Source organism: Cherax quadricarinatus, chromosome 80 (genome assembly GCF_038502225.1).
Source record: "Cherax quadricarinatus isolate ZL_2023a chromosome 80, ASM3850222v1, whole genome shotgun sequence".
Classification (NCBI taxonomy): Eukaryota; Metazoa; Arthropoda; class Malacostraca; order Decapoda; family Parastacidae; genus Cherax; species Cherax quadricarinatus.
In genome coordinates, this window is record NC_091371.1 from 4994739 (window position 1) to 5019711 (window position 24973).

Consider the following 24973-nt stretch of genomic DNA (forward strand, 5'->3'; position numbering starts at 1 on the left):
CAACACCTCTTCTTGGCAAAATGCCACATATAACAGGGCGCCCCCCCCCTTCTTCCTAATTATGTCTATAGCTGTCCTGAACTTTCTAACTAAATCCTCACTTCTACGCTTGCCTACATCATTGCCTCCAGCACTGAGGCAAATAATAGGATTGATCCCATTACCGTTCATGATGTTGTCAAGCCGGCTAACAATGTCCTCCATCCCAGCCCCAGGAAAGCAAACCCTCTGTCTCCTACTCCTGTCCTTCAAGCAGAATGTCCTATCCATGTATCTAACCTGGCTATCCCCAACAACAACAATATTCTTACCTTCCTTGTCGTTCGTCGTGACGATCCCAGGAACACAACAGGAGAGATGATGCTCAATATTATAAGAATAATGCATTATGCTAGGTAGGTCCACCTCAAATTTAACCTTCTCAACACTAAATTTGTCCGGAGAGAAATGGTATAAAATACCAACACAATGGATATAGATACACAAGTGCAGTGTGGTACGATTTTCTGCTGACAGCGTTTCGCCCACACAGTGGACTTTATCAGGTTCGTGATTTCATGGAGCCCACTATGTGGGCGAGTCATTGTTGTTAGAAGCTTGCACTGTACTGCATTGGTCTCTCTTTTTCAGTTACATTTATCCAACTAATTTTTATAAAACTTCAACTTTACATCTTAGATCTCTACTTGCGAGGACCAGAACATCAATTACAGTACTGCAGTTAGTTGTTCACTTGACTTATTATCCTCTGGAAATGGTATAAAATACCGACACAATGGAAAAATAAACACATAAGTAGTATAATGTGATCCTTTATTGACAACGTTTCGTCCACACAGAGGGTTTTATTATGTTACAAACAGATTTGAAATCAGATTTGTTTGTGACTTGATAAACCCCACTGTGTGAGCGAAACGTTGTCGATAAAGAATCACATTATACTGCTGATGTGTTTATTTTTCCACTTATTACCCTCTATTACAATGTGCCTTTTTTCATCTTGTGTACATTCTGCTGAAGAGGACGCAAGCGAGGAGTTGAAATACAGTCTCTCATCTCTATTCCTGGTTTTCTGTCGTAACTTTAACCACCTCTCTGGTTTCGTACCAGCTGTAACACTAAACGGAGATTGCGTCCATCTGTTGGTGCAGATTAAACCAGCATCCCAAGAGCACCAAAACTGTCAAAAATGGTGAGGAACTGACGTACTGAAAATGAAAATAATGACACGGCATTGGGTCAAGTCTCGCTTTAGAAGGTGCTATATCGTAGGCTTGATTTAGGGGAAAACTCCGTGAAATCACACTCTTACTCTCTCTCTCTCTCTCTCTTTTTACACAAGGTTTGAGTCTCTCTCTCTCTCCCTCTCTCTCTCTCTCGCTCTGTTTCGTGTGTTTTACGCTTTTAGCATTAAGACTGGTTGGAAGACAGTGTGGAGACCAGTATTAAAAATAATAAGATAAAGAGCAGGGCAATGTTTCGCTCTGTGTAAAGCTTTATCAATTCATGACTTGATAAAGCTCTTCATGAGCGAAACATTGTCTTTATAAAGATTGTACTGCTGTCTTCTTAACATCAAGGCTGCTCTGATCGTTGCGATACATATAACACTCAGAATTATAGTAATAAGAATAATAACAACAATAATAATAATCTTTTTACAAGTACATGTGCAAGGTATACAGGCCTAGCTGACATCAATGACAATACTATATAGAAAGCCCCTTGTTATGCAGAACATTTCGTGCAAATTAAGTCAATTTTGTTTCCAGGATCTGACCCACACCAGTCGACTAACCACCCAGGTACCTATTTTATTGATAGGTCAACAGGGATAGCAGGTGTCTTAGGGAAACACGTCCTAATGTTTCTACCCGTGCCGGGGATCGAACCACGGACCTTACTCTGTGAGCTGAGGGCGCTAGAAGGGAAAAGGCTAAACCCATAACAGTCGTATAGTGCCTAGGAAATAGGAAGCAATCAGATATGATTCAGAGAAAAGGAGGATCGCTTTAATTCCTTGAGTAAAGAGCCCATCACCGAGATAGAGGCAGTGAGCCGGAAACTCTGGAACAAAGGCTGGAAGGAAAGGCTGGATGGAGGGATCACCAGGGTAAATATCAGCGAACAGGTCAGATCCTCCACCTGTATTGAGCATCATCTGTCTTCGTCAAGAGTAAATACCGCGATGACGACTTGATCTCTCCGCTGGTCTCCCCCGAGGACACACACTGCTCTGTAACTACAGTATTTGCGTTTGCACGCACGTAGTCGCACTCAGGAAGATAGAGAAATGCGGTATAATGTGATCCTTTATCAGCAATGTTTCGCTCTCAGTGAAATTTGTTAAATTATAAAGAAATCTACCTGGAAAGACTTGTTTTTGACTGGATAAAGCCCACTGTGAAGGGAGGGGGGCGAAACGTTATCAGTAAGAGATCGCATTATACTACATTTCTCTCTCTCTTCCAATCGTGTTGGTATTTTAAACCATTTTTCTCCATCGAGATCACTCATTTGATCTTGTCTATAGTACTCGCCTGTTTTCAAATACTGTACGCATCTACTGTACTCGCCTAGCAGTATTTGCATAAGTCGATCTCTAGATCTTGGGCTTAGCATCAGCCCATTTGAGTGCAGAGAAAGCATAAGAGGTCGCACCCTCCTTAAGGTTCATACCCTCTAACGAAAAGACAGTTTATCTTTTCTCTTTGGGGAAACAGACTACGCGAACACCCCATTGAGAAAAGAGTTTACTATACACCTTTTATACAATGGAATGAAACTCCGAGACAAGAGCTGCAGCATACACGTGGGTAAGGTTTTATTTTAGAATGATATTAAACACTGGAACAGATTCTCCAGACTACGTTTTGTATGTAAAAACAATACAATCCTTTAACCACAGACTGGAAAAGCACTCTATGAACACCGAATTAAAATACACTAGAGGGTCGGGCTATGTTTACTGGAAGGAAATTTTTAAATTTAAAAAGTTTGAAATTAATACTTCATCCAGTACTCATATCAATATAAGTATACAAACCATTAACACAAATATACAAGGTTGAAGCTAATCCTCCAAAATGAAAACCAAAAACATGATAAAACAGTATTCTAAATCTCTCTGATTAATAAAAACTCCATCAATGATTCCAGTGGAGCTTTCTTGAGGTCCTGACAGGTGCCACAGCAGAGACAGTCGCCGGAAGTCAATAGCACATTATACAGCAGTTCATCCTCAAAATCTTTTTCTTAATGCGTTCGAAAACGAAACATAACGACAAAGCTCTACACAGAGGAAAACGTTGTCCCAAAGAACTTCTGCAACATGTGTCTTTCCCTCACCGGTCATGGATCTGTTGCTTACCTTTTTAAGGCTTCTAGGAATCGTAGACTCCAAGAACCATTCGCAGACCAGGCCTTGTGCGTGATGACTTCAATCAGGCTGTTGGGTCTCACGATACGCAGTCTGGCTGACAAGGACTAAACCTAACAAATTTCCTCTTCAATACAAGTAATAACAACAAAAAATAGCGTTGCTGGAATAATAATTTAGAAAACCGACAAGTTGAATAATGACTCACTAGTGAAACATTTGGGAATCTGTATTGTGGAAACGTTTCGCCAACCATTGGATTCTGCTTCTCTGTATTGGACTGAAGAAGCCACTGACTGGAGAAACGTTTATGCAGTAAGTATTCCCAAATGCTGCACAAGTGCCTCATTCTTCAACGATAATTTTACATTTTCTAGGATTAACTGAAAGGGGGCGGTAAGCAGCACCGACGTACTCGGGAGAGTACGAAAGAGGAACAGGAAAGTTCAAACAACTGAAGCATCAGTAGCAAGAAAAAAGTATACAAGCCATATTGCCTCGCAGCTGTATTTGACGAGATGTAAGTTCAGTATACAAAAGATTAAAAATGGCAAGAATCTTTAACTCAGAAACAAGGAAAATGACGGTCCTAATATCATCACTTGGGTTGATCACATATTTCATCTTATTTCTCAATCTAAAATTTTTATTCCCTGTATGATTTTCTTGTAACATTCTTCCATTTTCTCTTATTTCTTATTACTTTAACGCTTTTAATTGTCCTCTGCATATACTCTCGTATTTCATTTTTCTGTTTTATTATTATCACTTCCTATTCCAGTTATTCCTCTTCATTTCTTTATCTTTCTTCCTGTAATCACACTCCTTTGCTGCATATATTTTTTACATTAATGGGGCAGCACTAACCCTGTAGTGGTCATACAGCGCCTGGGGAATGGCAAGCATTCCGATTCGATTCAAGGAATTGGAGCACAGATCCAATTCCTTAGATTAAGAACAGAGATAGCCAGGAACGAGAATATATAGTAGCAAGAGTCAGGTGAACAGCATTGAGAAGGGGGGAGGGGGAGGGGGGAGTGGCGTTGTTGGCGGCGATGGCAGGGGCGGCGGCAGCGGCGGCGGCGGCAGCGGCAGCGGCACCAGCAGCAGCAGCTGCTGCTGCTGCTGGTGAGATGGTTTAGATTTGAGGAGGACGTGTCAGCATCATGTTACCGGGGTTTACTGCACATACAAGGTTGTTCTTGTATCAACATATACGCTTTAGACACCACGGTCATAAATTTTCCTTCAAGGCACTGGACCTGAGGCTGGTGAAGGGCGACTCTTAATCTAAGGATTCTTAACTTTCACTTCTCAACCTGAGATCCAAGTTGATTATCTCCTCTTACCAGGTACTGCATAATCCCTATGGGATTAACACTCCCCATGAATACAATAGTAACACTCGATATTTATCTCACTCTACCCATCGTTTTTTCCTCACGTGAATAATCAATCACTAAATTTTTTTCTTTAATTTATTCGTTTTTCCTTATATTTTATCTGACGCCATTTATATTGTTTACTACTCTCCTCTTGTTCTAGTATCGCAAAATAAAAAATATGCAAGTCTCTCCTGCAAAACCATCTACATATAAAAAAATCCTTCTCGTCAACCTTTGATCCTCGAGCATAATACATTCCTCGAAGGTTGCAACTTGGAGGGCAAAAATGCCGACATTCCATGGCAAAAGAAACCTTTATTTACACAATGTTCTCCTCAATGGTGAGCTCGAAGGTGAGCTTTCTCAAGCTCACATTGGAGCGAAACATTGCCCAAGCAAAGGCTTGCTCTGCTTGAAGTCTTTATATTAGCATAATATGGTCCAGAATAACTTCGCTTTTCACTTCATTGTACCTTGAACACTATCATTTATCTTCATGTTAGGTAAATGGGCACACGTGCAACTAGTGCGGCATTTTATTGTGGCAAAGTTTAGCTCTCCAGGAACTTCTGTCAAGTTTATTTTACCGTGAGTGTTTCACTCCTAGAGCGAAACGTTGCCAGAATAAAATATCGCACTAGTTCTACATGTGTCCATTCACCTAATATTGTCGGTAATTCTACCAACATCATTATATTCATCTTCGTAGAACGTACGCTACTCAATTAAAAAAAAAAAAATACCATTACCCCGCAGAGTCTTATCGTCCTCTCGCGGGCTCTACCTCCACGGCAACACGAAAACAAAAGCCTTGTTTACGATCACAGATCCCTTCAAGAGAGTGCTGGAGGTTCGCTATTGATTGAAGGAGTTTGGGGATACCCTTATTCCCTTAAGGATATATAACTAAGGGTTTCGAGCTTCTCAGTGGCCAATTTGTCCAGAGGTCTCATGATTTCCAAGACACGTATCTAACATAATTTAATCTGAAATCCAAAGCGCTTATATTAATAATTCATAATATCCTGCGAAAAAATTCTTAATGTTGTTAATTTAATTCGTGATAATTATCAGTGATAATCGATATCAGGTGACACTGGTATTGTTCATATGACTTCACTCAGTAGCTTATCATGAGTTTATAAACTGTGTAAATGATTATTTAGTTGTCTTTCACATAAGATCATAGATTTAGTGGGGTACAGCACTGGGATTGCTTCACCACTGGTGTGTGGTGGAGCACTTAGCTCACCACTGGTGTGTGGTGGAGCACCTAGTTCACCACTGGTGTGTGGTGGAGCACCTAGTTCAGCACTGGTGTGTGGTGGAACACCTAGCTCACCACTGGTGTGTGGTGGAGCATCTAGCTCACCACTGGTGTGTGGTGGAGCATCTAGCTCACCACCACCACTGGTGTGTGGTGGAGCACCTAGTTCAGCACTGGTATGATGGAGCACCTAAGTTCACCACTGGTGTGTGGTGGAGCACCTAGTTCAGCACTGGAGTGTGGTAGAGCACCTAGTTCACCATTGGTGTGTGGTGGAGCATCTAGCTCACCAGTGGTGTGTGGTGGAGCACCTAACTCACCAGTGGTGTGTGGTGGAGCACCTAGCTCACCACTGGTGTGTGGTGGAGCACCTAGTTCACCACTGGTGTGTGGTGGAGCACCTAGTTCACCACTGGTGTGTGGTGAAGCACCTAGTTCACCACTGGTGTGTGGTGGAGCACCTAGTTCACCATTGGTGTGTGGTGGAGCACCTAACTCACCAGTGGTGTGTGGTAGAGCATCTAGCTCACCAGTGGTGTGTGGTAGAGCACCTAACTCACCAGTGGTGTGTGGTGGAGCATCTAGCTCACTACTGGTGTGTGGTGGAGCACCTAACTCACCACTGGTGTGTGGTGCAGCATCTAGCTCACTACTGGTGTGTGGTGGAGCATCCAGCTCACCACTGGTGTGTGGTGGAGCACCTAGCTCACCACTGGTGTGTGGTGGAGCACCTAGTTCACCACTGGTGTGTGGTGGAGCACCTAGTTCACCACTGGTGTGGTGGAGCACCTAGCTCACCACTGGTGTGTGGTGGAGCACCTAGCTCACCACTGGTGTGTAGTGGAGCATCTAGCTCACCACTGGTGTGTAGTGGAGCATCTAGCTCACCACTGGTGTGTGGTGGAGCATCTAGCTCACTACTGGTGTGTGGTGGAGCACCTAGCTCACCAGTGGTGTGTGGTGGAGCACCTAGCTCACCAGTGGTGTGTGGTAGAGCACCTAACTCACCAGTGGTGTGTGGTGGAGCATCTAGCTCACTACTGGTGTGTGGTGGAGCACCTAGCTCACCACTGGTGTGTGGTGGAGCATCTAGCTCACTACTGGTGTGTGGTGGAGCATCTAGCTCACCACTGGTGTGTGGTGGAGCACCTAGCTCACCACTGGTGTGTGGTGGAACACCTAGTTCACCACTGGTGTGTGGTGGAGCACCTAGTTTACCACTGGTGTGTGGTGGAGCACCTAGCTCACCACTGGTGTGTGGTGGAGCACCTAGCTCACCACTGGTGTGTAGTGGAGCATCTAGCTCACCACTGGTGTGTGGTGGAGCATCTAGCTCACTACTGGTGTGTGGTGGAGCACCTAGCTCACCACTGGTGTGTGGTGGAGCATCTAGCTCACTACTGGTGTGTGGTGGAGCATCTAGCTCACCACTGGTGTGTGGTGGAGCACCTAGCTCACCACTGGTGTGTGGTGGAGCACCTAGTTCACCACTGGTGTGTGGTGGAGCACCTAGTTTACCACTGGTGTGTGGTGGAGCACCTAGCTCACCACTGGTGTGTGGTGGAGCACCTAGCTCACCACTGGTGTGTAGTGGAGCATCTAGCTCACCACTGGTGTGTGGTGGAGCATCTAGCTCACTACTGGTGTGTGGTGGAGCACCTAGCTCACCAGTGGTGTGTGGTGGAGCACCTAGCTCACCAGTGGTGTGTGGTGGAGCATCTAGCTCACCACTGGTGTGTGGTGGAGCATCTAGCTCACTACTGGTGTGTGGTGGAGCATCTAGCTCACTACTGGTGTGTGGTGGAGCACCTAGTTCACCACTGGTGTGTGGTGGAGTATCTAGCTCACCACTGGTGTGTGGTGGAGCATCTAGCTCACTAATGGTGTGTGGTGGAGCATCTAGCTCACTATTGGTGTGTGGTGGAGCATCTAGCTCACTACTGGTGTGTGGTGGAGCATCTAGCTCACTACTGGTGTGTGGTGGAGCATCTAGCTCACTACTGGTGTGTGGTGGAGCATCTAGCTCACTAATGGTGTGTGGTGGAGCATCTATCTCACTATTGGTGTGTGGTGGAGCATCTAGCTCACTACTGGTGTGTGGTGGAGCATCTAGCTCACTACTTGTGTGTGGTGGAGCATCTAGCTCACTACTGGTGTGTGGTGGAGCACCTAGCTCACTACTGGTGTGTGGTGGAGCATCTAGCTCACTACTGGTGTGTGGTGGAGCATCTAGCTCACTACTGGTGTGTGGTGGAGCATCTAGCTCACTACTGGTGTGTGGTGGAGCATCTAGCTCACTACTGGTGTGTGGTGGAGCATCTAGCTCACTACTGGTGTGTGGTGGAGCATCTAGCTCACTACTGGTGTGTGGTGGAGCACTTGAATCTCTTACACCACTCGTGAAGTTGTGGGTATTTTGAATGACTGTAGTTAACCACTCATGCAAAATAGCTGAAAGCTGCTCACAGTGTATATATTGTCTATCTGAACAAATTATACCTCTTTATAATTTAATCTGATTGAATCTCATTCCAGAGGTTTTGTATGATTCCTTAAACACACTGACCTCATCAATACTACTAAACGAAAATAATTTCATTTCGTTGCAGGGCAACATGTTGTGGGAGGTGTGCCAGTGAGCACCAACTTTACTGCGGTCTTAAGTGGCCGCCAATGACCAGAGTGGTGGCGGTTAAGTGGAGCAGCTGGGGAACACGACCAGTAGTGCCACTCAACACTGTGCAAGCTTGTACATACCGCCTCCAACACCACTCAACATAACTACCGAAGCGCTTGCACGGGTCGCCTGCAACACATTTTTCTTTTTAAATTTGTTTAGACACAACTGAGCTACAATCCAAATGATGTAAAAGCTTTAATCACAGGTAAGGTAATGTTATAAATAATGATTCCTCCTGCTACATCCAACATTTTGAAAATATATGAACATTTAAAAGCATTTCGCTCAAAGCAAAGATTTTTGAACTCATACAGAGAATAACATTTAACACGTATAAATGTTCCTGGAAGGTGATAGAGAAGTGAGTGTGAGTCAGATCCATAGGGAGGGGAAGGTTATGTTAATAGTGGTAGGCAGAGGTATTATCTGATCATGAATCCAATGATCCGTGAATAATCAAAGGAAAATGGATACGTTGGTCAGGTTCCTGGATAATTAATGAGATCTGAGCTGCAGGGAGTGTAATGGGATGTTACTGGAAGCTGTTTAAAACGTGTATTGAGGAATTTTGCCTAGAAGCTGAAGGAACCTTGATTTTGTCCTGTAATATCTTAAGTATAGATGACTGCTCCTTTTAGTCACTTTCTTCTAGTTCTGTCATCATATTTTCTTATGGATTTGGTGTCCTTCCATGAAATAAGGTGTGAATGTTTCTCATGACATCAACTAAATACTTCTCTTTCAGTAACGTTTACCGCACTTAAAAATTCGGCATGGCTATGGGAACAGCAAACACTACTGTTGTAGACAACCTTTATAACGAGTCTCTAAAGCTGCACGTTCCTCCAAAATCATTTCCTCAATTATCACTTCGCTATGTTTCGTGATAATGTCCACGTGATTACAGTAAGATGTTTTATTATTAAAAGCTTCAAAATAGTCAGAATATGGTGTAATTATATAATGAATGCAATTTATGGTCAAACAAGAAATAAACAACACACTTCCATTCCTGACGTTTAAACTATCAAATCAGAACATTAACTTAAATTACACTGGAAATTCACCAGTGTACTTTAATCATGACTCCAGTCTCTTCCAACCTTTTCTTGAAGCTCTTAATAATCTTGCCCCTTCCATTAAGTTTAAAGCTGAATGGGAATCTAATTCCTTGCTTCCTTTCCTTGATGTCCATGTCCACCGCTCAGATACAAGTTTTTCCTTTTCCGTTTACCGTAAACCTATGCACAGTGGCATGTACATTCACTACTTCTCCTATCATGCTTTCCCTGTCAAGAAAAGTGTTCTTATCTCCCTCTTTCTCCGTGCCCTCCGCATCTGTGATCCTCAGTTCCTTCCAGCAGAAATTTCCACTCTTCATAATTCGTTCTCCCGTCTTGGCTACCCTTCCCATTTCATAGACTCTGCCCTCTCACGTGCTAAACGCAATTTCTTCTCTCCCAAACTCTCTACTCATGAGAACTCTTCTATCCTCTGCCTTCCCTACATTTCCGGTCTTTCTAATCTCAACAATTCTCTCCGTCCCTTAGACATCAAGCTTACCTTCCGCCAGACTAACACTCTTCGCACTAATCTCGTTCATACCTCTCCTCCCTCTACAAATGTTCCTGGTGTCTACTCTATTTCTTGCTTCTGTCCTCTTCAATACTTCGGAGAAACTGGTCGATCTCTTTCTGACAGACTTAGGGAGCACAAAAATAGTGTTAGGCTTGCCGACACTAACAATGCTCTTTTCTGTCACGTCAGAGATCATAGCCATCCTATTGACCGGTCTTCTGCTAAAACTGTCTTCCCTACTTCCAACTCGAACAGTCGCCGTCTAGTTGAATCCTCTCTAATACACAACTTTCCTTGTATGAACCTTAGCCCTGGCTTCGTCTCTGTAGATGCCTTCCTCTCCCACTACATTGTAAAATGCTCCAAACTTCAGAACACCCGTGACTTAACCTGAATCCTCATTTTTTCTTTTTCTTTTTCTTCTTCTTCCTCTTCCCCTTTCCTCTTTCCTTTTCTCCTCTGGGTTGTCTTTCTCTTTTCTCTCTCCTGTCTCGTGTTTCTGTTCCTTCTTCATTTATTTCACCACTTCCCCTTTCACGCACCTCTGTGCGCTTGCTCTCCCTCTGTGGGCATCTAGCTCTCTTGCAGTGCTCCCCTTCCTTTGTATTTGACTGGCTCGTCCTCCTTATTTCCCACTTCTACCACTACCACTACTACTATCTCTTCTTCTTCTACTACTACTACAACTAAGACACATGTGCGGCGTCTGGTTGTCTTTGTTGTGGACGTTTCGCCATCCAGTGGCTGGCTGGATGGCGAAACGTCTATGATGGGGATGCCCGGGTGTTGTGCATGTGTCTTAATTTCATCTTGTCGGTATTATATACAACTCTTGTACTACTACTACTACTACTACCACCACCTCTTCCTGCCTATATATAGCCGTCCTGCTCCACCTCTGGTTAGTGTGACTTTGTCAATGGTCCAAGTCGGACCGAAACGTCGTCGTAAGCTTCTCTCTTTTATGTGCGGGTTATTTGTGTATCGTTCCAGTCACGGTATTGTGCCTTTTTTGTTATTTAATCATCTTAAGTTTATTTTCCCATCATGACAAGAAAACGAAATGCAGAGATATAAATGAACTCTTCACGACAGACCACAGAATTCCGATAAGTGTCTCATTTTTCCTGCAGGAAACTTGGCTGAAGTAGTCACAAAAGCACTTAAAAAAGTAGTAAAAATACAGCAGTCCTCGGAGTCAAAACAGTACAAGACATGACCAAAACAGGACTCGACAAATACAAAAAATATCAATGCCAGGGTCAAGGATATGCCACGTGTAGGAAAACTCCCCGAAAAGTTCTGAGACTTCCCTACAAGCACCCCAGTTTGCCTGTGGCCTAAGACACAGGCACACTGTTAGAATGCGTATCACAACAGCATGCCACAAACCACAGAGAGTGGGGCAGAAGCACCTGTGAACAGGTGGCTTTGAGTCAGAAGTGTGAGCCCAATCCTCAATCAATAGATCTGTTTCCAAGTGACGATTCCTGTTGAAAAAGGAGGGTCAGACACCCATGTCTTACTAAACCCTGTATAACTTGCGGCCAGCCTGTATGGCCCACCAGGCCTGCCAGTTACCGAGAATAAATAACATATCTGTGGATATTAGCCCATGAAGTCACTGTAATGCAAAAGCCCATTACAGAGTGAGCTCATTACTGCAGCCTTTACTTCAGCATCCGCCCATTCATTTCCCGGTACACCAACACTGCCCAGGCATCAACAGTGTCACATCCTCCTAGTGCTACATGTAGAGACGAGTTAACCACTCCTGGATCTTTTAGACCACAGGGTTGACAGAAGGATACTGGGCCAGGACAGCCAGAACCCCGTGGGAATCTGGGTACACAGTGAATCGAGAACCAATTAAGCCGGCTATCAGGATAAGAGAAGCAATGATTGCCTGTTGCTCTGCAGTGAACACAGAAGACCCTTGACAGCTGTGCATAACCAGTAATCACAGCAAAGTCAAATCCTCCTCTCCCCATCTTCTCTGATCCATCAGTGAGGACCTTTATCCTTGAACCATGAACAGAATCATGCCTCTATGATGATGGTGAAGAGGACAACAAAACCATAAATGCCGTGAAGTACGGATCATCTGTACACAGGTCACAAACAAAATCAAGGTGCCTTGAGTATAGCAACAACCTAAGTACGCTTTTGAAAATGGTATATAATATCGACATTATACAAGGACATCGGCTGGTAATATTTTAACACACCTCTCATATACTGGAGTCAGATGAGGAGCAGCAGATGTAGTCGTCGTCACAGAAGGGCCATGCCCAAGGGAGTTTAACAAATAGGTTGTAGAAGATATTTACTGCACTAATAGATGCTACATCTCCGCTGATTCCAGTATTACAGAGTCCATATTCCTGCTTAAGCTTCAGATTTATCAAAACTGGGGTAATGAACAATAGCTTCTAGACTGAGAAACTAATTACCTCTTCTGTGTATAGTTCTTCAAGGCTGAGGGACTAATTACCTCTTCTGTGTATAGTTCTTCAAGGCTGAGGGACTAATTATGTCATTTTCTCTCTTCATATATCATCAGTACTTAAAGCCTCTGTTTGGCAAATCACTTTAAATAAAGTTACCAAGGTGTTGCACTTGTATTAAACTCCTCATTTTGTCGGTATTGTGCATCAGTAATGTAATGAGATATGTTTCTATATCGACTGGAAGTCACATGGCGTTCCATCGTTGTGTACAATAAACAATGTTAGGGTGGTGCTTGGCTCGAGTCGTAGTGGGATGTTTTACATCTCGGGTTATGACATCGTGTAGTTCTGGGAATGTTTAATCTGTGCCAGGATGTTTTTTAAATTATATCTGTTTTTTTTAATTAGTACACGAAGAAACAGTAAAGTCTGAGGCGGCTACAGCGAAAAGTTCTGTACCACAAGGCACTGTACATGCCCTCAACCTGTTCCTGATCCTCATTTCTGACATAGACAGAGATATAAGCCACAACACCATGTCTTCCTTTGTGGATGACACCCGAATTCGCATGACGGTGTCATCTATCGAAGACACAGAAAGACTCCAAGTGGACATGAACCAAATCTTCAAATGGGCCGCGGAAAACAACATGAAGGTCAACGAAGAGGAATTTAAATTATTCCGATATGGAAAACTCGAGGAAATTAAAACCGTATCGGAGTATTAAACAAATTCCAACCACACAATTGAAAGAAACACTAATGTGAAAGACCTGGGAGTGATAATATCAGAGGATCTCACTTTCAAAATAAAAATGTTTCTATCACATCTTCTAAGAAAATGACAGGATGGATAATGAGAACCTTCAAAATTAGGGATGCCAAGCCCACGATGGTTCTTTCCATATTGTTTGTTCTCTCTAGGTGGGAATATTGCTGTACACTAACGGCCCCTTTCAAGGCAGGCGAAATCGAAGACCTGGAGAATGTAAAAAGAATTTTCACGGCACACATAAATACGATAAAGTACCTAAACGACTGGGAACGGTTGAATTCCCTTGATGTGTATTCCCTGGAACGCAGGCGAGAAAGATACACGATAATATACACTTGGAAAATCCTAGAGGGACTAGTCCCAAATTTGCACACGAAAAATCACTCCCCACGAAAGCAAAAGACTGAGCAGGAGATACAACATTCCCTCCATGAAAAGCAGGGGCGCCACGAGTACGCTAAGAGACCACAATAAGTGTCAGGGGCCCAAGACTGTTTAACTCCAACCCAGCATACATTAAGGGGGATTACCAATAGACCCCTGGCTGTCTTTAAAAAAGGCACTGGACAGGCACCTGAAGTCAGTTCCTGATCAGCCGGGATGTGGTTCGTACGTCGGTCTGCGTGCGGCCAGCAGTAACAGCTTGGTTATTCAGATCCTGATCCACCAGGAGGCCTAGTCACAGATTGGGCCGCGGTGGCGTTGATCCCTGAAACCCTCTCCAGGTATACTCCAGGTATAGCGACTTTTCAAAATGTTGAAATTTAGTTTTGAGCTGATGATACAAGCTTTAATAATTTTCTGTGTGTAGGAATCATTTAAATTACAAATCAATTCTGCCACGTCCTTCTTTATGGTATGAATCAAGAGTTTAACATTTAGAATAATGTTCTCTTGGCTAAGTTTTTCTGACCGTTTGCGTTCAGAAATCCTTACTTCTAGATTCCAGCCATTTACAACAAAAGTTTTATATTCTCCAGATGTCTCAGATGTTACTAGTGTCTGAAACAGCTTCCTTATTTCTCAGGATAGGCGAAGGTGACCTTACAATTATAAATTTGCTATTTTCTGAGCTAAATTGGTGAAGCGGTAACACCAATTTAGTTTTATCGACCTTTATTGCTGTGTAATAACATTAATGCGGGAGTCATTCTCGTAAAATTCGAGACAGAAACAGCTTCGTTTTGCGGGTAATTGTTGCCTCATTCGCTGTAAAAAAAATATTAACGCAGATATTCGCCGCGTGTGTTGCTAATTGTCAGTTCTACTCTGACGAGGCTTTGTTTTCCATTAATGACCCAGCTGGTCACAAGCAAAATATTAACTTAATTCCTTGTGGATGAAGAGAGGCCTAACAATGTCAGTAGCCATTAGGGATATGCAAATTTTAGTTTGAATATTGCGTAGTTGCTTTCAGCTCTCAGCATAAACACTTGACTGTCTATCCTGCCTCGCTCAACCCTGGGCTCTTAATCCAAGGATCTTGATGACATTTCGTTTTGTCAAGCTGTTATAGCGTGACAAAGTTCCGGGAGAGCGAAACGTTGCCACAATAAAATGTCGCATTAGTTGCACATGTGTCCTTCTACCTAAAATTTTGTGGGTAATTCTACCAATATTATTACAAAACCGATTACCTCTCATTCCTCAGGTACGTTATGACCTCTATGGGTTTAGTGCTTTCCTCCTCGAGTCAACCTAAAAAACTAAGGTATTCTCGTATCCAATAAGCCCAGCCCCCTTTACTCAAACGCACGCATAAGGATTAGTACAGAGTACAGCTGCCTTGAAGATCTGAAGCCAGTAGGAAGAACCATTCGCAAATTATCACAATTCCTTGACTAAAAATTGTAAAATTAGCACCTACACGATGAGGCGTGGTCTCAGACCGAGCCGCGGGGGCGTTGACCCCCGAAACCCTCTCCAGGTAAACTCCAGGTACACAGCCTAATATCAGTTCGAACGTTCAACAAAACTACACTAGCCTTGACAATTTAAAGCCAACCAGAAGAGCCTTTATCTGGTTATCACATAGATACCAGCATCTAAAAATACACCAGCTCCTTTAACTGGAAGCCGATCCGAACCTTCTTTTAAACAGGATACAACAGTGTTGAAAGTCTGAAGTCGATCAACAGAAACCAAAATAGGACAGCTGCACATTCCAGCAGTTGCAGGAACCTTTCCTTTGTTACAGTACATCAGCGTTGAAAATTTAAAGCCAATCGAATGAGGTGTTCTAAAAGAAGTAACCATATCTAGGTACCCCTTCGGGAAATATAATATAATAATAATAGCAGTGTTGAAAGTTTGAAGCCGATCAATAAAAGATTTCTAATAATACGTTATCCATGGAAGTAAAGGGAATGTTAGTGGTACCAAAACTCTTATATGGGTGTGTCAAGCATGGATGGTAAATGTTGCAACAAAGAGAAGGCTGGAGGCAGTGGAGATGTCTGAAGACATTGTGTGGTGTGAATATTATGCAGAGAATCCGTAGCGTAGAGTTTAGGAGATGTGGGGTTTCTAAAAGTATTATCCAGAGGGCTGAAATGGGGCTGTATATTTGGAGGACGTGTAAATCTGCAATGGAAGGCGGGGAAGGGTTTTGAGTGCGAGAGGCTTAGACTTTCAGCAGGAGTGTGTTAGCATGTTAGATAGGAGAGAGTGGAGGGAAATGGGTTTTATGCTGCTGGACTGTGAGCAAACTAACATTTGTGAAGGAATTCAGGGAAACCGGTTAGCGGGATTTGAGTCCTGGAGGTGAGAAATACAGTGTCTGCGCTCTGAAGGAGGGGTGGAGGCCTGTTGCTGTGTTTTAACCGTGGTGTCAGCATGCCTCTCGCAAGACAGTAATGGAGTGAGTGATGATGAATGTGTTTCTTCTTTTTCGTGTCATCCTACCTCGGTGGGAAACGGCCAATGTGTTAATAATAATAATAATTTAAAAAAATAATTAAACAATAACAATTAGGCGGGATTAATCTCACGTTTTCTCTTCAAGTCAAAAAATAAATACATTTAGAGAACTGGCATGGGAACATGAAATCGTCCGGTGTATTTGTTGTTGCTCAAACTCTGGAAAAATTAATCACAAAAACGAGCAACAGCCACTGGGTTAATTACTCCTTTGTGCCCTGACAAGAAAGATCTAATGTATTTTCATGGGATAATTAAGATATAAAACTCCTAATTGCAACTACGATGTAATTGGGAATTTCAAAGACGCTTCTTGTAGGGAAGACCTTTGTTTTTACGACCTTTCGCCCACAGTGTGCGTCATGGATGGTGAAACGGAAAATAATAATCTTGCCTACTTTAAAAGTGTCTTTGAAATTACCTGGTGTCGGCTAATGCCTCTGTCAAGCTATGATTTAGTCAGTCATAAAATAAGACATTAAACTTTGTGATATAGAAAACGCTCTTACGCAACAAATCCCTATGAAATATATTGCCATTAATATTGCGTAGCGGGGAAAATGTAAGAGGTTTATGTTCTTAAGGACATCACAAGTAGAGGGTTTTTTTTAAAAAAAGAGACGATGTAAACCTGGGCTTCATTAAGCTCTCCTGGTGTAAATTATTATAATAATATTTTAAGGGAAGTGCTACGTCTCTAGGTACAAGGATCGTACTGCACCTCGAGAATGAGACTTCACCATACAGGATACGGCAAATCGCTTTATTAATGACGATATCTGAAATCTTGAGATTGTATCCACATTTTGCGTTTGTTAGATGAATTAACTGATTCCTGATGAGACTGCAACACATTTATAACCAATATTTTTTTTAGTGATAATAAGATACCTATTTTTTTCAAATTGTATATACATGTTAGGTTATGTAAGGTTTGTGAGGAAACAGGACAAGTGTTTCCTGACGTGATGACCCTGATGACCCGCAGCTGGAGCTTTTCGTCATCTAACCGAGGCCTTCCACTAGCTCACCGGTCCACCCCTTTAAAAATTATGGTTATAATTATAACTATTTGGACTGATTATATCCATGTTGTACTGTATACATTACCTATGTGAAATAAACGTAATATATGAAACACCTATTTTTTGTGATGTATTCCTAATGGGGTCGGATAAAGACCCACTGTGTCCTCTATAATTCTGTTTTTTTTTTTTTTTTTTGCAATACGACTAACAGGATGAGCTGTGAGTGCACAATAAACTAGGTGCTCTGGCGGTACAGCTTATCCTCAAAATGGAATACTTGAAGTATATAGTTTGTCGGAATTTTCTCTCTCCCTTCAAGAATTCAATGCAATTACTTGAGAATGCTTCTTCTCGTGGGTTTCAAACTTTCAGCATTCATGTATCTTCTTTTAATAAGGTTTTGATTTGTTATTTGACATTGAAGTGCCATATTGCAAATGTTATTCACGCAAATAGGGCAGCTCTTTCCCTGCGACAGTTTAAGAACCTCTCTTCTGATCGGCTTCAAACTTTTATCCCTAGTACATATAAGATAGAGAGATTTTATGATTGTTAATGGATTGTGTTGGTGCCACTTTATCTGCGCCACAACTTTAAGAATTACTCTTGTGAAGAGAAGCAAACGTTAACGACTGAATTATATAATTTCAAGGAAGATTCAATATAGTTTTAAGCTGCGCAGGCAAAAATATGTCAAGCGTTCTGTCACAGTTAATAATTTGTTGTCGTTTTTTATTTCTGCGCAATAGCTAGAGAATTACTCTTCTGACAGACTTCAAACATTAAGCACTGGTGTATTTTGCTAAAAAGATGGTTTTGTGTATGAAATGGTTTTTCTGTTGTGAAGAGAATATCGCGAATTTCGTAGAAAAACCTACCATTACCATGAAGAAGTAATATGCAGCGGCTGGCACAATTTATTTTTTAAAGTCAAGGTTTGGTACATCTTTAACGAAATCAACTTCAAGATTCGTCAGTATGTGACAAAACACAAAATAACCACAAAGTGACTAAGCCCCATATTTTATACTTATCTTTTACTATACGTATTCTCTTTTTCTCGTGGTTCTATCATACCCTAATCCTTTCCCTTCGTATTCTTGCTAAACCAATAACCGAAAAAAAATATCAATCGTCCGTTCAGAACTTTTGAAAAAAAAAATGCTAATTGCTACTAAGTTTGGAAACCATGTTTTAAGTCGGAGATCTATGGGTAAAAGTTCAGCTACGTTTACACACGTAATACTGCAGTGCTTGTGAATCAGGTGCCTCACACACTTGACACTGTCCTAAAAGTATTGTTGTTAGGTACTGGGTGAAACAGCGTATTGCCGAGAAGTATGAAGACAAAAGCACAACATGCTGAACACGCATTTATCATGACAACGTTTCGCTCTGAGTAGAGCGCAATAGTCATTTACTTGTTATAACTGTATAAAGCAAAATGTCGCCCCAATGAAAGCTTGCTTTGCATCATATATTTTTGTTGTCATGTATTCAAGCCTCAGTATAGCAAAAGTTTCTTTTTTGTATATTAATCCATTGTACCTTATATTTTTTTATATGGATCAGTGATATAATAATTTATCAATTGGCAGATTATTCTTATTACTCTTATTTAATAGAACGCGTTAAGCCTGCATGGGTTATTCAACACCTGGAAAATAGCGGTAATCAGGTCTGACCCGAGGAAGGGAAAGGGTGCTTCAATTTCTTGGGTTAAGAGCTCATCACCAACATTTACTTTCTTACCCTTACAAACTCAGGAAGACGTGAGATTAATAATAATAATAATAATAATAATAATAATAATAATAATAATAATATCTTTATTTCTACAAGTACATGTACAAGGTATACAGGCCTAGCTGACATCAGTGACATACTAGTATATAGAAACCCGCTTGTTATGCAGAGCATTCCTGACAAATTAGGTCAATTTTGTCCCAGGATGCGACCCACACCAGTCGACTAACACCCAAGTATCCATTTTATACTGATGGGTGAACATGGAAAGCAGGTGTCTTATGGAAACAAGTCCTAATGTTTTCCAGCCGTGCCGGAGATTCGACCACCTGACCTCAGTATGTAAGCCGAGTGCGCTAGCGATCGAGCTACGGGACACCCTAACAGATCTTTTAGCAGTCTTGGCTATACACAGAGTAACACCTAGAGCAAGACTACTACGCTGAAAATTATATATAATAATACCATGTTGATGAGTACGATACTTGTACAACAGTGGGTATCTTTACTGATACCCAACTGTTGCACATACGTCTTACACATCAAGACTAATTAGCATGAACAAATACAACACAACTATATACTTTAACACCGAATTGAAAAAAATAACCCAATTCCTTAAAAAATCGCATTAATCTGTCAGTGTTAAAAGACTTAATTTTCCTGAGGTCCGTGCTGCAAGAGTTAGCGTCCCAGGGAAGGAAGGCAGTAGTAGGATTCACGAAGCATTTTTAACCTATTAGATCCTTCATTACTTCTAATAAATCCAACTACACACACTAACATCTACAATCGAAAACTATATTACTAAACTATTACAAAACGATGCTATAAAGCTATATTACAAACCTATATTACTAAACTATACGACAAAACCAGCAACCATTTCACTCAACGACCACACAACAGAAACAGTGGGGATGTAAATAGCGTGCTAAAAATATCTAGCAGACAGGATTCGCAGCAATGGCTTTAAATTGGAAAAATTCAGATTCAGGAAGGATATAGGAAAGCACTGGTTTGGTAACAGAGGTGTGGATGAGTGGAACAAATTCCCGAGTACCGTCATAGAAGCTAAGACGTTGTGTAGTTTTAAAAATAGGTTGGATAAATACATGAGTGGGTGTGGGTGGGTGTGAGTTGGACCTGACTAGCTTGTGCTACTACGTCGGATGCCGTGCTCCTCCCTTAAGTGACGTGTCTGACCTCACTAGGTCAAGTCACTGGTTTAAGCCGGTGGGAGAATTGGACCTGCCTCGCAGAGACCAGTAGGCCTGTTTCAGTGTTCCTTCTTTCTTATGTTCTTATTACTTAGGAGAAGAGACTTAAGCCGACGTTTCGATCAGGCTCTGGTGGCCTGGTGGTTAACGCTCTCGCTTCACACGGTGAGGGCCTGGGTTCGATTCCCAGCCAGAGTAGAAATATTGGACGTGTTTCTTTCCACCTGTTGTCTATGTTCCCCATCAGTAAAATGGGTACCTGGGTGTAAGTCGACTGGTGTGGATCGCATCCTGGGACACTGACCTAAGGAGGCCTGGTCACAGACCGGCCCGCGGGGGCGTTGACCCCCGGAACTCTCTCCAGGTAAACTCCAGGTAGTCTTGGACCATTAACAAGCCACAGCATTAATATATTTATCTTTGCTTATTTGTTTAATAGTTCTTATTACCGTAATATATCCTTTCCTATTTGCTCCAAGTCTGAGACCGGGCCGAGGGAAGCCATGATACGAGGAATCATTAACAGTTATTATGATTTAGGAGGGACAAGAATATCGTACAAAATTTCATTCCCCGAATGTAGATTATCTTTTCTTTATTGGGTCACGGTATTGCGAGTTTTATCGTCCCTTATCTACACTAATTTAAAAATAACCATAGAAACACACCAGATAATCCGTGAACAAAATTGGTGCCCAAGAGCTAGAACTCAACCTCGTAGGTCCATAGGTATACAGAAATATACCTAGTTGAATGACTATTAAAGCCAGCTGGACGAGTGGTTAAGGCCTGTGAGTTTTAGGGCTCACTTGTCATGGATTCAACTACCACCCGTCTCGTAGCTCGATTGCTAGTGTACTCAGTCAAGACACTGAGGTCCAGTGGTTGATCCCCGGTACGGGTGGAAACATTAGGACGTTCCCCTAAGATATCTGCTGTTCCTGTTCACTTTAGGTACCTGGGTGTTTATCGACTGGTGTGGGTCGCATCCTGGAGACAAAATTGACCTAATTTGCTGGAAATGCTCTGCATAATAAGGGGCTTTCTACGTATATGGTAGTGTCATTAATGTCAGCTAGGTCTGTACACAATGTACTTGTAGAAATAAAGTATAATTATTATTATTATTATTAGGTCCAGAGAACGCAAGTAGCGAGCCTTCGTGCGCTGAATAACACCAGAGATAAACACGAATAACTTTTCTCGCCTACAAGTCGAACATTAGAGCCGTGTGAACGAGGTTATGACAGCCTCGCCGCCACAATATTTGAGCGGGACTCATGGAAGGTGTACCTGATATTAGTATCCTCAGACGAGGAGAGATATCCTATCCCAGCCTGACCACCCCGAGGACAGTGACGGAAGCACCAGTGGGTGAGTAGTGAGGGTGGTATTAGATCAGTGAAGAGAGGAGAGGAGAGTGGTGGTACTGGATGAGTGATGATGGGAGAGGGTACTGGGTTAATAGTTATGGGAGGGGTGTTTTAAAAATGATGATAGGCGGAGTATGGTAGGTATTAATGGGGGTGGGGTAGGAAAAGGTACTGCGAGGAAAGGGAAATCTGGAGAATGTTTTTTTAGCAAAACTGGATGCATCCGCAGTGTGCTGCTACCGTATTCTATATGACAATTACACAGTGAGAATAAAAGCTTGCTATGTTAGCTGTTTCCTTGTCATGTCCCGTCACGCAGGATGCGGCTCATACAAGGTGCAGAAATCCGTCAGCTTGAGCTGGGAGACTTCAGTAGGGCAATAAGGATATCGTCAGGGCATTTCAACAAGAGTTTATCACCTACAGAAGCTTGAGAAGGTTGGGATTCAGGGAAGGGACGGGAGGTTCTGAGAAGGCGAGTGATGCATGGTGAGTGGTGAAGGAAGAGTTTGGGTAAGAAAGAGGGTGGAGTGAAGGAAAATGTACTGGGAGAGTGGTGGGGAAGGAGGGAAAAGTTGGGGTTTAGGTTGGGGTTCCAAAGGGAGAGATTTTAGATTTTTTCCCGCTGAAGAACTACTTCACTGTGCAGCTTATATCCATCCTCCTTCGGATGGTAGCGCAGGAGCATATGGATACAAACAATGGCCTAGAAATTCTACTAGGCCTGAAAGGGTTAACAGGAGTACCTCTAGTTATATACCTATAATTTATATTTTATCTGTAGCAAACAAATTACTTCGAGAGTGCCTGGAGTAGCTTCCGGAGGTCACGCCCCCCGCGGAGCGGTCCCAGACCGGTCCTTGAAGCTGGCCTGATCGATCAAGCCGTTAGTGACCACCGCTCGCAGTCCAACGTATGTACCACAACCTTATGATCAGAAACCGTTTTGAGGAATCTGTAGAGTTCCTTTTTGAAGACAGCACGGAGCTTGTTGATCACACCTTATACATGAACGAAGGCTGTTAAGTCTTGGGATCTCTAAACTATACAGGTGTTACTTCTCATGTTTAATTCGAAATGGTTATTACAGTTCTCATCTAGGGAGGTGGCAACAAGTGCAGATGAAGCCCTGCCAATAGACTCTTGCTTAGATCTTTCAGTGTATATGATATTACTAACGGTCCAGCGAGAAATATCTTGAGCGGTTGTCTTTGCACATGATTTAAGAAAGGGATTGCTTAGTGGTGAGCGTCTTGATAATGACTAAGATATGTGATGTTAAATGAATACAACTTCCATGGAGGGGTGAAGTGCTCTTGCTGTCTACATAGCTAGAGTTCATGCAGGTTATATTATTACAATAAAAAAAGAAGCGCTAAACCTACAAAGGTCATACATCGCAGCAGGGCAGGTAAGGGTACATGGGTTGCAAGAGGAGGATTATTATTAGGTCATGGAGTGCAGCGGGGCAGTGGATAGTGCAGGGGTAGAGGGTAGGAAGAGATTGGGGTAGAAAGGGCTGTGAGGAGTGCTAGAGGCATCATCATCAGTTTGTTCAGTAAAACAGCTGCTGACGAAAAGTCTACAAGAGAGTCTGGGTTAAACGGGGGTCCATCAACAAGAAGGGAAGGTAAAGTAAGGGCAGTAGAGTACTGACGATGTTGAAGGTAAATTCTGCATGCTCGTTAATTGTGGGCAGTCCAACAGAATATGGCTAACAGAAACTGGAACCTGACAATTTTCATTGGAACAGGGAACCTCTCTATGAGATACCCGTGAGTAAGACGAGTGTGGCCGATACGAAGAGGGGAGAGAGTAGTCTTCCAACCTCGACAGGTGCGGTGCGGTGGGTAGCAATTACAGCAAAATAGTCTGTGGGTGGAACACCTCTATATGAAACTGGGAGGTCATGTACTGGTGACCGCAGAGCAGTGTCTGCCTGTTCTTTGCCCTGTACGTCAACATGACCGGGGACCCAACAAAAAACAATATCTTTGTGCTTGCTAGAGATATGGTGGAACCAAAGCTGGATACGAAGAACCAGGGGATGAGGTGTATCAAATTTTATTATAGCCTGTAAAGCAGTAAGAGAGTCTGAAACGACCACAAATGGTGACACAGACATAGATGCAACAGGGATAAGTGCTACGAGAATGGCATACAATTCAGCCATAAAAATGCTAGCCGAGGATAATAAATGCCCTCGCACGACACTGCCCGGAAACACTGTTGCGAATCTGACGCCATCAGAAGACTTGGAACCATTGGTATACAATGTGATGGCATGAGAATAGGATCGGAAGTGGCTAACAAAAAGAGAACGAGAAGCCACCGTAGGCAGTTGGGCTTTTGCACAAGGCAGTGGGAAAGAAGAGACACAAACCGTCAGAACTTCCCAAGGGTGTAGGGAAAAGTGAGATGCTACATAAAAATAGAAAGATGGTAACTGAAGAGAAGACAAGAGCGAATGTAGGAGAAGTGAAAAAGGATGGAGTAAACTGGGGCGACGAACAAATGAAGAATGCCTACCAACATCAGTGACTATCCTATATATGGAAGGATTGCGGAGATCATGAAAGCAAAACGCAATGAGCATCACGGCGATCGGTCAAGGATGGAACATTCACCTCTGCATAGAGGCTCTCAACCGGTGAAGAACAGAAAGCACTGAGGCATAAACGTAATCCCTGGTGATGGATGGGACTGAGGCTAGAAAGAGTTGCAGGAGAGGCTGCTGAATATATCTAGTCGCCATAATCGAGTTTCAATAAAATTAGGGCTAAATGTAGTCGAACGAGGGTTCAACGATCAGCCCCCATTGAAAGGTGAGCGAGGGTTTTAAGGAGGTTCAGCCGGTTATGACAAGTTGCCTCAGAGAGGTAATGTGAGGTTTCCAGGATAACCTACGGTCAAACAGAAGGCCGAGAAACCTGACCGTATCACATTCTGGGATATGCGAGCCAAAAAGGTACAATGGATGGTCAGAGACGACAGAACATCTAGTGAAAGTAATTTAGTGAATTTTAGTATACTAGAAAATTTAAACAGATGAGTAGCAGCCCAATTGGAAACACGATTGACCGCATGCTGGAGAGAAACTGCAATGAGGTGACAATCAGCACCTGAACAATCTATAGCAAAGTCATCAACATAGAGTAATGACCAAATATTTG

The 24973-nt window shown here is 42.6% G+C and overlaps 1 protein-coding gene across 1 annotated transcript in view; it reads left to right on the plus strand.

Moving 5' to 3' along the window:
* The window catches only part of LOC128702403 (G-protein coupled receptor dmsr-1), a 382830-nt gene that overhangs the window by 248093 nt on the left and 109764 nt on the right, over positions 1 to 24973 (plus strand). Inside the window, exon 2 of the mRNA XM_070102058.1 lies at positions 8641 to 8916. The gene's annotated coding sequence lies outside the window, so the exon portion shown is untranslated. The remainder of the gene's footprint in view (positions 1 to 8640; positions 8917 to 24973) is intronic.